Below are 12,605 nucleotides of genomic sequence, written 5' to 3' on the forward strand. Positions count from 1 at the left end.
AAAACTGGTTTGCCAAACAACTCATTGACCATCTCAACAACAGCTCCTTTCCCCTCCAATGCAAATTGGATTCAGAGCTGATTATTCGACAGAAACAGCTACTTGCTACTTCACAGACATAGTTAAGGTATCAATGGACAAAGGCGGGTTTGCAGTGGCCCTGTTCCTTGATTCACTGAAAGCATTCAACGCTGTTAATCAATACATCCTACTGCAGAAGCTCCTCAACTTCAATTTCTCCACAGAGTTTTACAACCATATCATATCCTTCCTCTCGTTCCACTCCCAACTTGTCAAAATCGATAATTATGAAAACGAACCCCCTTTGTCTATCAACTGGCGCCCTGCAGGGCTCTACACTGGGCCCCATCCTATTCAGGATGGGGTACGTCCTATGTACGTTAATGAACTGTCTTCTGTGTGTGGACAATGTGATTTCGTAATGTATGCTGATGATAGAGTTATTTTGTTTTCATGTTGTTTGCAACTGAATGTGTCGAAAAAAGTTTGTATGTTTTTCTCCACAAGGCCACAGCGTGGATGTAGAGCAAGATATTCTCATCTCAGGAGAGAGATTCAAAGTTGTCTCAGAATACAAATATTTAGGAGTACACATCGATTCAAACCTGGGCTTTCGAAACCCACATATAAAAGCTTCTACAAAGTAAAGTTTGGCAAATTTAGGGTTTACCAGACACTTCCTATTTAGTGAGGCAGCTTAGATACTTCCACTCAACGATTCTCTGCCACATCACCTGTTGTCTGATAAGTGGATCTAACATGCACTCCACAGCCTTGAAACCACTCAAATCATTATACAAAGAAGCACTTTAGACATGAAGTCATTCAGTCTTCATCATTGCCATACTTTTAAGAAGTATAATCTGCTTAACTGGGAGAACCTCATCAAATACAAAAATGTCGGCCTGGTTTATAAGATTATGCATGGTTTAGCTCCTCCTCCTCTGTTGGGCTTCATCATGTTCAAATCTACCACAAACAGAGCGACTAGAGGTGCCGCTTGGGGGCGAACGCACAATCCCACTCGGAAAAAAACCCTGCATTGGGCCAGGCCGTCTCTCCCTTCACAGCATCACATCAATGGAATTCAGTACCATGAGCAATGAGAGAGTCCCCATCCTAGTATTCATGTAAGTGTAATGTTAAGAAATTGAGTATTAAGAACCAACAATGTCAACACTGATGCTGTTTTTATCCACATTAAACACGACCTTTAACACATCTGCTCTTGGATGTTATTCGCTTATGTTGTCTAACTGTATTGTATATGCTTTTAATCACAGTGCTGTATGTTTTTAACAATTGTCCATTTTGAATTATTTTTAGGATGCCCAGCAACCAAAGGGACTGATGAAAACTAGCATTTTGGCTAACTCAGGTACATTTGTATTCGTTTGAATGTTGATTAATGTTCATTGACCCTTTTTCAAATGAATAAAAACAGAGAAGAAGAGGAAGAGGAAGAGGAGGAGACTTCCATTGTCGCGTTAATATTGAAATTAATTTGATGTGATTTTGTTCCACTTAGAGGTTGTTTAAAATGCAACAGGAAATAAACAACAGGAATTGACCTTTGAACTCCCATGTGACCGTGACCCTTTTTGAATCAGCCAATCAGCATCAGTAGTATGTAATCGCATGTTTTATTTCAGCTTTAATTGTTATGAATATATTGTGTTTTGAGAGTTGGTAGTAATAATAATTAACAACATACAGTATAAGTCAAAATGGTAATTTGAAGCTCTAATTGTTTAATATGTGACCCGCAAAATCCGCTATCTCGCGCATTTTTTAAATCGCCAGGAGCATCCAAACAAGTTGAAAAAACCTTTCTTGAAGGAAAATTACATTTTTCCAGATTCATGTTCATGTGTTTTTTCTCTCAACGTATTTTCAAAACCGAGTTTGATTTATAAATAGTTGAATAATGTTAAACCGTCGAGTTAAATATTCCCGATTACATGGGGAAACACAGTTCACTTGAACAACGCTGAACAGCGCTGAACAACACCGATCGATGGTTTCCTTGAAACTAACCGTCCAGGTGCAGATCATACCTTCATATTCCATGTGATGTCAACCTTTATATCGTACTACTTTTACACAAACAAGGAGACATCATTGTGGAAGGGGGTGTGTACGGACGTGTACCGTCGCAGAAGAAGTGCTGATGTCACTTCTGTAAACAAGATGAGGATCCGGTCTCGCTTGTCTGTGGAAACTTTCGTCTGCTTGCTGTTATGGATTACGAGAAGCTTGTGGAGGAAGATCAAAATCATATCACAGACCTTAATCTGACCAGTGCGATAGATCTAAGTCAGTGTAAGCAGCGCGTACTGGACTTCATTTTCCGCGATGATAGTCAGTTCTCTGACAGCGACACAGAGAACGACAGCGCTGCTGAATCCAATCTGTGTCCCAGCACAGAAAAAGCCGCCATCTCGTACATTTCTAAAATGGCCAGGAGCAGCCAAATAAGTTGAAAAAACCCTGTCTTGAAGGAAAATTCGATTTTTCCAGATTCGTGTTCCTTTGTGGGTTTTTTTTTCTCTCAATGTATTTTCAAAACCGAGTTTGATATATAAATAGTAGAAAAATGTTAAACCGGGAAGTTAAATATTCCCGTTAGGATTACATGGGGAAACGCAGTTCACTTACGAGACGCAGAACAGCGCTGAACAACTCTGATTGATTGTTTCCTTTAAAGCGAGCATCCAGGTGAAGATCATTCATCCATATTCCATGTGATATGAAGTCACAATGTGAAACCGTTCCGACTCTACATTTTGTTGTGTTGTCCGTACTTTTAAACTCCAAAATAATTCCACTTTAATTAAACATATGTATTCTTACTGTTAGCTTTTCTTAAGAACAAAATGAGTTGAGTGTCGTTGAGCTGTACGTGATTGGTCCATTGAGCAGTATTTGAATTAGCCAGGAGTCTTTGTTTGTCCACCAAAGCCATTTGCATTCTGGGAGCTGGCTTAATGAATCTGATGTGGATAAAACTTTGCAGGTGATTATCTCAGAAACACGGTTTGCCACACCCTTGTCATTAACAAGTCATAGCTTTAAACATATTTGCTTGATTTGCACAAGTGACACCTTGTTTGGAAGCTCTGATTCTCCACTTTCGAATGATCCAAAAAACCAACCTTGAAAGCTGCAAAATGACCATAAAGTACGCGATGGGTCACATGTAATCCTGTACTTAGAGAACATTTCAAACAGCGGATTTCAACCTCAATGTGACGATGAAACTGAATATTTGGGGTAGGGTTGGTGTGAGCCAACATAATAACTCAAAGAACTTAGAAGATATTTAGCATATGCACATTTAGATATTAAATGACCCACGGAGGCTGATTTTCCGAGACTCATATTATTGATTGACTCTACATTTTGTTGTGTTGTCCGTACTTTTAAACTCCTAAATAATTACACTTTCATAAAACATGTATAAAAACCTGTGGACAAACAGATTAACCCTTTTCAGAGTGAACAACGAACGGAATCAGTGGCAACAGCTCTCACCACTGAGCTATCAGGCTATCTGTCTTTTTTACTGGACCTGCTTTAGCCCCGATATGGGATCAATAACTGACACCATGATCAGTCCACCGCTGGTGAAAGAGAGCAATTTAGAAAGAGAGATGGAGATGGAGAACTTCAGAAGCGATGGACGGGGAAGAGGGAAGGAGAGTTTGGGAATGACTGCCGTGATTGACGTATTATCCACTGTTCTCCATCACGGCTTTTTGGATTGGGCATATTTTCAACAATATAATGTCGGAGGAAGAAGAAGAGGAGGAGGAAGACGAAGGAGAATAATTAGGAGAAGAACCATCTTGCCGTGAGGCAACAGCTCCTACCACTGGGCTATCAGGATATCAGTCTTTTCTATTGGACCTGCTTGAGGCTCGACATGAGATCAATAACTGATACCGGGATCAGTCCATCGCTGGTGAAAGAGAAATGGAGATGACGTGATTCAGAGTGATGGACGGGGAAAAGGGAAGGAGAGTTTTGGAATGACAGCCTGGCGGGGAGGCAAGAAGAAGTTCCGCTTTTTAAGCCCGGTCTCAGATCGGCGGACATATTATCATATCTCTGTTTGAAGTGCGCCCCGAACACCGTCCCTCCCACTCGCTGGTCTGTGTCCGTGCCGTAGCTCCCGGCGGGCGAGAGCCTTTCAGCCCCGCCAGCATCAACAACAACGGGGGCGGCGGCGCAAACATGGACGTGCTTTTTGATCTCCAAACTCAGTCTCATTAGGTTTTTTGCTTCGCTCTGACCCCCCGTTGGTAGCAAAGTAGCAAAACCAGCTATGTACGTACATACTGTAGGTCTGGGAGAAGTGGAGAAGGAAAGAAGATGGAAATAAATATCTATTCTCTCTCTCTCTCTTTCTCTCTTACACACACATACACATACACACACTGTATACTCTGGTTGTTTGAGAACAGAACGACAAAATAATAAACGTATTTGCCATTTTCCCGAATGGAATTTTCCAATTGCATTTTCCCCATAAACAAGCCGGAATCGTTCTGTCCCTTTGCACTGAGCCAGTTACTGAGACAAACAAGCCTGTTGATGTGAGATGCAACATTAAGAATATTATTTAATTGATTCCAAGAAAATACCATGTAATCAACCATTACTTGCTTGAACACATTTCCACATTTCCAAAAATCGACAAATCCAAACACTGCAATGCTGCAGTGGTCTTGAGTTCCTACTGTAGCATCATTCTAATGTCGCAAAACGGAACCTTAATAGTCCAGATTTAAATTGGAGCTGCCATTCGGGTAATTGAGGAGGTGATTATCAGGGGCTCGCCTGGTTGATGCATCAGCCTCCCCGACACACACTCTAACAGCTGCAGTGGCTGGGGGCAGCCTATGGGTGGCAGAAGAAGGGTGTTTTGGGCAGTTGCTGCTGCTGCTGCTCCGTGGTGGTAGGAATCAGGATTCTCTGCATCGCATCCGCATTTGATCATCCATGCTGTCAAACTCCATGGAGGAACATTAAACGCTCGCTGCTACGAGCTGCGCAACACACACACACACACACACACACACACACACACACACACACACACACACACACACACACACACACACACACACACATGGAGAACATGGGTGCACCAGCATGTAGCGAGACTTGTTCCCAATTTTTACTTGAATATGTGCAAAGTCTTCACACACACACACACACACACACACACACACACACACACACACACACACACACACACACACACACACACACATACACAGTAGTACTGTATACAGCATCCGTATATACATTTTATAATCTTATATTATATTTCTATCTTTTTCGGAGGTTGGTTGATCTCACCTCTCAGCATTTAACCCTTGCAGACACAAGTAATTTCACTTATCGATTGACCCCCCCACCCCCCCACCCCGAGTCTATGGGTGTATTTACACCTAACTCTTATTGAGCAGTTCTGGAACCGGCAGCATTTCCCCCCCTTAATCGGTTCGTTTGGGCATATGGGAACACAGCAATCGCACTCGGTTCTGGACCAAATCAACTGGACCAAGACCCCCTAGAGAGGGTGTTCACGGCACGCTTGCAATCGCACCACCGAGCGGTTTTTTTTTCAAGTGAGAATGCGACCGAACCACCAAACCCATAGAACTCACTTGCTGTACTGTATACACTATGCACGATGGGACGCCCGTATTGGGAGAATAGATGTTCTCCCATCACCATCCATCACACAGAGTTCCATGACACCCTGTGTCCATGTCCGTGTGCTGGGCCCTGTGCCCCAGCCCTATCCCCACCGGCCTCCCCCCGGCCCCGGTGCCTGGCTCCGGCTTCATTCCTCCGGCTGTCCCCCAGCAGGTTGTCGTCCGAGCGTTCTCGGTGCGTCGCCTGCATGCTCTCCTCGGCTCTCCTGCCGCTGCACTCCAGCGGGGAGTCCCGGGACGCGGACCTGGACGCGTGGCCACGGAAGAGCTGAGGCTTGTCCTCCGGGCGGTTGTGGTGGTTCGGGTTCCAGCGCGGCAGTGAGCAGATGGTCCTCTATTTTAATACCTAGGGACTTCTTCGTATTGTTTACTTTGAACATTAGCACAAACTCAAGACTATGATATAAAAAAAAAACCTGCACCGACTACATAAATATACATGCATTTACTATAACACTTTCTATTTTCATTTTAGTGCTCTTTTATAGTTCTTGGTATAACTTTGGTCCGCTGTTAAGGATTGCCGTGTGAACACGAATCGAATCAAGGTCCAAGTGCAACGTTGTGCCATATTATTCCCTGAATCTGAGCAAAGCTAACAAACTACAGGTCTGAATACGCCCTAACACAATGTACATTTTAGACGAACACAAGGTTCCCTCAATACAAAAGTCCTTTAGGCAAAGAGGTTTCGCTATTTGTATATATTTTGAGATATTTGACATTTTTATTTAATTTTTCATTTTCTTTCACACTGATAAGCTTACTATTTGTTGATAGTTGTGGTCTGTACTGGAGTGCACCAAACCTCACCAGATGAAATTCCTCGTATATGCAAATGTACCGGGCGAAAAATGAAACCCATTCTGATTCTCATTCTAATCACTAATTATATCAACAGTCAGAAAAAATTCAGCTTGTTATACAACCTCTGTCGATTACGCGGGTTATCTCGACGATTATTACCTCTGAACAGAAGTATTGTAGCGAGCGAAACTAAGAACAAAAAATGTATCCCCCCCTATTTGTTATGTGTCTAAGGGGGTCGATAGCGTAACACAGTGGGCCGCTATGTCTAGCAATGTTTATTGACTGTGCCAAGTTTCATAGCGGAGGATCTGTGGTGGAGCCTGTGTGAAATGTCACCTAATTACTGAGATACATCGCCATACTCGGCCCGAATAGAGTGGCGGCGTAAGAGAGAGAGCGAGAGAGAGAGAGAGAGAGAGAGAGAGAGAGTTCAGAAAAAATGATAAAATAAAATAAAACAAAATAATAAACAGGTTGTTGTATTTATCTACCGTGGACATGACATGACTAGACGCAAGTTTTTTGCACAGATCGTGGATTTGTTGCCAATTTGTCCCCATTTCTTGCATTGAACTCCTGATGGGAGCATGGAGCCACTCGTCCAATTTGGAGAAAAAGCCAAAACCTTCCTGAGGGGTGAGTGTAAAACAGGTATAAACTTGAAAAAATGTCACTTTTCCTTTGAGTAAGGCACCTCAGAGAAGCCACTGTGTGTGTAAACTGTGAAATGTGTGTAAAGCGATGTACGATGGGAGAACAATTAGAAGGTGGATGGTAGTTAGGAATTGGTTGTGAGTAGGTAGTAGTTAGTCGTTAGTAGTCAGTAGTTGGTAGTTAGTAATTGATTGTTAGTAGTTTGTCGTTAGTTGTCAGTAGTTGGTAGTTAGTATTTGGCTATTAGTAGTTAGTCGTTAGTAGTCAGTAGTTGGTAGTTAGTAATTGGCTGTTAGTAGTTAGTCATTAGTAGTTGATAGTTGGTAGTGAGTAATTGGTTGTTAGTAGTTAGTTGTTAGTAGTCGGTAGTTGGTAGTTAGTAATTGGTTGTTTGTAGTTAGTCATTAGTAGTCAATAGTTGGTAGTTAGTAATTGGCTGTTAGTAGTTAGTCATTAGTAGTTGATAGTTGGTAGTTAGTAATTGGTTGTTAATAGTTAGTTGTTAGTAGTCGGTAGTTGGTAGTTAGTAATTGGTTGTTTGTAGTTAGTCGTTAGTAGTTGATAGTTGGTAGTTAGTAATTGGTTGTTAGTAGTTAGTTGTTTGTAGTCGGCAGTAAGTAATTGGCTGTTGGTAGTTAGCCATTAGTATTTGATAGTTGGTAGTTAGTAATTGGTTGTTAGTAGTTAGCAGTTAGTAGTCGGTAGTTAGTAATTGGTTGTTAGTAGTTAGTCATTAGTCGTCAGTTGTTGGTAGTTAGTAGTGTTGCCAGGATTATAACCCTTTACTAAATAATACAACAATATCAGGAGTGTAAAAGTATGACTAGATAGAATAATAAAAGAAGTGTACTAACAATACCTATCTAGCAGTTATACTAGGTCAGCAGTGTGTAGATTCATGTCTATAACACTGTAGGCACAGAACAGTTACATGCCCCTGATAAGCTGTGGGCATTCCTTAATGTCATGCACTTACTAAACTTGTTACGATGGTATAGTCGGGAAGTAGTATGTGAAACCCACAGAAGTCCCATGTAATAGTGTAACCAAACCTAATGGTTCTAAACTATGGCACTCTCTTTTGGTGAGAGGGCGGGGCTTGGAGACAGTGACGAGTTCACCTGTGAAAGAAAGGAGGAGTACGGCAGCTAGTGACTGACGGTAAGAACCCCCGGGCTATTTTCTTAAGACACAGTACAGTTATTGATAAGATAGCATACAGTATATACTGAAAACATGTTTAGCTGAGCCTCTGCGTGTACCGAGTGTGTTACCGTGATTTGTGTGTTTCTACGCCGTTAGGAATTAGACAAGCCTATACTGAATTTAGCTCTACATGTTGGCCGGCTACTGGAGAGCTACTAGCTAATCCTAGGATTACTCGGATAGCGCCACAGGCTACCTGGAAAACACTTGTGGTTCCTCCGACGACATAGGGACGCATTATCCTACCAGTTTCCAGCATCCACCGTTTGGGTACGGTGAGTACACAAGACATTGCCAGGCTGGGTTGAGCGAATAGGGCCAACCGCAATGATAGTTAAAGCCAGGTGTTTCCAAACTAGGCTTTTGTCTTTTGGATTATGGTTTGAGAGTGGGCCCACCAATAATATTGTATGTGTATAGATTGATCCATGTTTATCGGGTTTCTCGTGATTAAGATAATGGTAGCTGAGGTGTACAGCTGTTAGCAGTCTAAACAATTCCTGCCTTGAGGATTCCCAATAGGTGAACAGGATTGCTAATTAGATTTACCTTATACCACAGGTATTTATTTACAATTGCTCACGTTGAAGCTGCACTAAATAATAGTTTAATAAGTGGTTTTAGCACTGTTAAGGTAATTGACCGGTTTATTCTTTCTATACAAAATGAAAAGTAATATGATATTATCCTACCTAATTCAAGTTATTAGTAGCGCAAATTAAGTCAGGGTGCTGATCCTTATTAGCAATAAGGGCAGTATAGCGCTACAGTTGTTTGACGTTGGTAGGCTGTGATTGGTTGTTAGTAGCTTATTGTTAGTTAGTAGTTGGTTGTTAGTAGTTTATTGTAACTTCGTAGTTGGATGTTAGTAGTTAGTAATTAGTAGTCGTAATTGGTAGTTGTTTGTTAGTAGTTGGTTGCTAGTAGTTTGTCTGTTGGTAGTTGATTGTTAGTATTTGGTTGTTAGTTGTTAGTCATTAGCAGTCTGTTGTTGGTTGTGAGCCATTTGAAACTCAACAGAGCGGGACAAGGTGTTGAAGCTTTGCATCGGTGTCATCACCCCGACATCTCAGAAAACAAGTGTCTAAATCCAGTGCAGACAATTTGCAGCATGGCCCATAGCTAAAACGAAACCAAAGGTCCAAGGGTCCAAGGGCCACCTTCTGCCCGCCCAATCAGCTGGAGCCTCAAAAATAAAAAGGAAGTGGATCCGTCATTCTGTAGCACATAAAGAGGCTCCATTATGAGACAAAACAGGTAAAATGTGAGTGTGCACGAGGACTATTTACGTACAAACGCATATGTGTATGTGTGTATGTGTGTGTGTGTGTGTGTGTGTGTATGGGGGGATTTTATATGTATACATGTATATATATACATGTACTGTATATACTATATTCATATATATATATATAAAGAAATATATATGTGTGTGCTATACATGTGTATATATGGTGTATGTAAATGTGTATATGTATATATACAGTGTGCATATGTACTGTATGTGTATATGTATTTGCTGTACAGTATATATATATAGAGAGAGTATATATATAGAGAGAATATACTGCGTTCAGTCATCTTCAATGTCACCCGAAACCAAGGAAATAATATTGGGAGTGGGGGATAAAATGATAAAATGATCTGCATTACCCTTCACACGCCTTTCCTCGACAGCCTTGAGAGGAAGAAGCAGAGTATTATGGGTTATTGCTTGAGATTAGAGGTTTGGGGGGGGATTTAGAATTTAAAATAGAATAAAAAAAAAACTCCTTTTTTTCCATCACCAATTAGCTTAGCACTCGAGCTAACTCGCCCGACACCTGAGGAGGACTTTACCGCACTTATCTGGCAACCGCCCGTCCCTACCGGGAGTCAGACGCAGGAGGGAGGGAGCGAAGGAGGACGGGGAAGCAGGAGAGAGGAAGAGGAGCAGAGGAGAGAGAGGGAAAGGGGGGAGAGAGGTAGCAAGATGAGGAGAAGAAAGTCGAGGGCAGAGGAGGAGAGAAGAGCAGGGAGGAAGGGAGCGGAGAGGCGAGGGAAGACGGGAGGAGGGGAGAGGAAACAAAGAGGACAGGAGATAAGAAGGGAGGGAGGGGGAGAGGAGGCGAGAGGAGAGGAGCGTGGGGGAAGGGGAAGGAGAGGAGAGAGGAGGGGAGGGAAGGAGGGGACGTGAGGAAGGAGGAGAGGAGAGGATTGGAAGAGAGGAAAGGGGGGGAGAGGAGACGGGGGAGGTAGAGAGAGAGGGAGGAGAGAGGGGCGAGGGGAGGGGTGGGGAGGGGAGTGCGTTATGGCAGCCAACGCTAATGCCAAAACTAACCCCTTCTCTCTCACCGACAGATGTTATTAAACAAACACACACACACACACACACACACACACACACACACACACACACACACACACACACACTCACACACACACACACACACACACACACACACTCACACACACACACACACACACACAGTCACTAAATCCAAGGCAACCTCCCTCCTGGGTGATGAAACCTGACCAAGCCTCACCGGACCAAGGCGTGGTCAAGCACCGGCCGAGCTCCCCGAGCTGCCTCGCGTCGGCCGGATCAGCGCCCGCGCGGCACTGATTGGTCCGGCTGGAGGCAGCGAGCTTCCTTAATGTTTGTCTGCCTTGCAGCGGGGAACGGTGCGGGGGCCTCGTCAGCCGACCGGCAGCCGGGCGGCGGAACGCCATTCCTCCCGCGCCCGAAATCATCCTCATTATTATTTATTATTTATGCTTCTGGCCAGAGAGCCGTTCAGTTCCCCGGCACAATAAAAACTCTCCCTCCCTGAAACCCTCCCTGTGGGCAGGGACTCTCACAGCTCCTTTGCCCTTTTGTGAGACGCTCCCCGAGCCAGGCCGTGCGTGGACCTGAGAGCGTCCTCCGAATCCCCCTGCTACGCATCCATTCCTGGTACACGCACACACACACACACACACACACACACACACACACACACACACACACACACACACACACACACACACACATGCACACACACACACACACACACACACACACACACACACACACACACACACACACACACGCGTGCAGGTGTGACAGTGTGACAGGCTGCCCCTCGGAGTGTATTTAGGAGGATGGATATTGTCAAATCTAGTGAAGAAGAAGTTTGGTTGTTTTTTGGGAGATGGGCCTCTTCATGAGTAAAAAGATGCTTTCAATGACTCTTTTTGCTTTTTTGAAAGGGTTCATGTAACCAGCGGCAGGACGGCGGGATCGGCTCCAAATTGCGCCAAGTGGCGAGACCTTTTCGTGAAAGGATCAACATTCGGGTTTCAGAGTCTGGCCGCAGTTTTGCCGAGTCGCCAGATGAACGACTCCCCCCCCGAGTCATTAAAAAGGGTTGGCTCACGGCAAACAATTCGCTCCGCGAATCGATCTGGCGACCCGAGTCATCTCGCGTCAGCGGCTTTCGGACGTCGAAGCAACACCGCGCGCCGGAGTGTCTTGACTGTTTAAGGCTTTGGAGCGAGGTGCGAGGCTGTTAATCAGCGAGTCGCTCCGGGCCCCACGTGGGCTGGATGTCCATGAGGGATCAGTACCATCTTCTCTCCCACGAATTTGACGTTTTATAAAGCTGTGACAAACGAATGCACGCGCGCACAAACTCCAAGCAAGGCGACAACACGGTAAGGGGTTAATCGCTTGATGGTGGAGCATCATGGGTGGTTGTTGGTTCCACTCCGACCGGACACGTTCAAGGGCAGTGATGCCCGACTCGCAGACCCAGGGAACGATTCGTTCGCATGAGGGAACAAAATGTTTCGAGTGACCCGGGAGTCCAGAGTCACTTCGAGGGCAAGTAAGTGAACAGAAAATAATCACTGGGGGATTAATTCATGGTGAACAAAAGGTGAAGGCATTTGGAATCATTCCTACTGAATGCGTTTCGGTTTGATTTACTTACTTTGCATTCCACCCAAATAAACAATTTTGACAGAATTCAACGACTCCTGTCCGAATACCATTGTCTGAACAGCTTGTCTGACTCTTTATACCCCCAACGCAATCAAACAGACAAAGAGTCAGAAAATGTTACAAAGCCTTTCCCTGGGTCGCCCGTAAAGAGCCGGAGCTCCAGAAAGCCAGCCCAACTTTTGGAGTGGAGGTGAGTTTGGAGGGGGTTTGATAGGTTTGGC

At 44.0% G+C, this 12,605-nt stretch overlaps 1 protein-coding gene across 1 annotated transcript in view; it reads right to left on the bottom strand.

Annotated features, from left to right (window-relative positions):
- ncam2 (neural cell adhesion molecule 2) overlaps window positions 1-12,605 on the bottom strand; it is a 367,688-nt gene that overhangs the window by 140,031 nt on the left and 215,052 nt on the right. The window lies entirely within an intron of this gene.

Source organism: Zeus faber (assembly GCF_960531495.2).
Source record: "Zeus faber genome assembly, chromosome: 2".
NCBI lineage: Eukaryota > Metazoa > Chordata > Actinopteri > Zeiformes > Zeidae > Zeus > Zeus faber.